We start from the raw sequence: 1807 nt of genomic DNA, 5'->3' as shown, positions 1-1807 counted from the left end.
AAACAAACAAAACCAAAAGTTTTGTCTTTGTTCTACCTGACCAATATCACAGAAAGATGACTTTTTTTTCATGCTCTGTGATATTTACTTAGATGAATTGGTGTTTTAATTGGAGAGAATCAAGATTATTTCTAGGTAATTGCTTCAGCAATTGTGTAGATTATAATTACAATTATTCTCTTATGGAGCATAGGAATAGGACAGAACTCAGGAGGCAATGTCACAGGTTTGTCCTGTGGATCAAAAGTTTAATATTCCTAGGGATCATCCACAAGGAGTGGCTCATAGATGAATGTCCAATGATACAGCGACAAGTCATGACGACTTATAATTGTCGGCAAGTAGCTGAGAATCTAGAAGTTAATATGATAACGTAGACTAGAACTTCAGGTAAGGGAGATAGAAGATAGGATATAAAGGAAGGAAAATTTAGATGCGTTAAAGTCAATTTGTAAGGATATCTAAATTTTGCAAGTAGATATGTGGAAGAGGACGCAAAGGGCATTGTGTGAAAAGAAATTTCAGATGTTTCTGCAAAAGAAATATTTACAAATCCATTTTAGTGTTAGTAGAGTAATGCAAAGTGAAGCCAAGATGAAGAGGTCTGAAGGAAGAATTAATGAGCAACTTTGGAGAACTTTGATATATTTAGTAGTCTCAAAGGGCTCTATAATGGCTCTAGAGGATGAGTACAGATTTTCGTCTTTAAATCTGGGTCTTAATTTTTGGAATGTTGTATGAGTAAAAATTATGGATATGTTTAATTATTTCAGATAATTATGTAGTGTTACCACCTCATGCCTCCTAATAGATCCATAAATGCCAAACTTACAACTCTTGGAAAACTTACTTAAGAATTTATACAGCAGCTACAGCAACAGCAGCAACAACATAAAATTGGGGAAAATAGGAAAGAAAAAATTAAAACATAAATAAATTTCTTTCAATTAAAAAAAAAGATTAGGCTGCGCGTGGTAGTGCATGCCTAAAGTCACAGTAGCTTGGGAGGCTGGGGCAGGATTGGTCATGAGTTCAAGGCCAACATCCCAGGTGACAGGCTACCCTGGAGGAATATGGTTATTGTAGAAAAAAAGATTAAAACATTTACAAGTTTTTTCTAAGTCAATATAATTTAAAACTCAAGAACTAATGCTACATAAAAATATAGGTAAATATTTAGGACTGAAATATTCATAAAAAAATTAAACAGAAGTTGTAGACATCAGTGAGGATGACCAAGATAACAGTAAGGAGTAAGAATGCTCATATACCATAAACTAAAAGACAAGAGGCCATAGCTAAGGTTTGTGAAGCTCTCCTAGTGCTAAGTTTTTACAACCCACAGTTGTAGATTCATTATTAATATGTATCAACTTAGAAAATATGCTAAGAAAACCATGCTAATTACAGCTGTGGCTAGTAATTTGTAAAATGTAAAAGAAAGAAATCTGAAATAAATCATGTTTGTTCCTCTGTATCCTAGTTCTGTGCAAGAACAAGATTGTTCACTCAACCAGGAAATGAGCACAGCACAGTGGCTCTTTGTGTCTGTGTAGCCTGGTTTTAATAGAACAATTTATCATTCACTGTGTTATGTTTTGACCCAGGCTTGCTTGCTTGCTTATTTATTTATTTATTTATTTATTTATTTATTTATTTGAGATAGAGATTCTCTGTGTAGACCTGGCTTTCTTGGAAGTGAGTTTGTAGACCAGGCTGGCCTTGAACAGAGATCCTCCGGTTCTCTGCCTCTGGAGCACTAGAGAGCATGACTACTGCCTGGCTCACAGGCACTCTTGAATAGAGT

General features: G+C 34.8%; 1 protein-coding gene across 1 annotated transcript in view; it reads right to left on the bottom strand.

Moving 5' to 3' along the window:
* The window catches only part of LOC116101321 (olfactory receptor 51Q1-like), a 10204-nt gene that overhangs the window by 1142 nt on the left and 7255 nt on the right, over nt 1-1807 (bottom strand). The gene's annotated exons all lie outside the window — the stretch shown is intronic.

This window comes from Mastomys coucha, unplaced genomic scaffold (genome assembly GCF_008632895.1).
Source record: "Mastomys coucha isolate ucsf_1 unplaced genomic scaffold, UCSF_Mcou_1 pScaffold21, whole genome shotgun sequence".
Taxonomy (NCBI): domain Eukaryota; kingdom Metazoa; phylum Chordata; class Mammalia; order Rodentia; family Muridae; genus Mastomys; species Mastomys coucha.
Note: the sequence above shows the minus strand (reverse complement) of the source record. Positions and strands in the feature narration are given on the sequence as shown.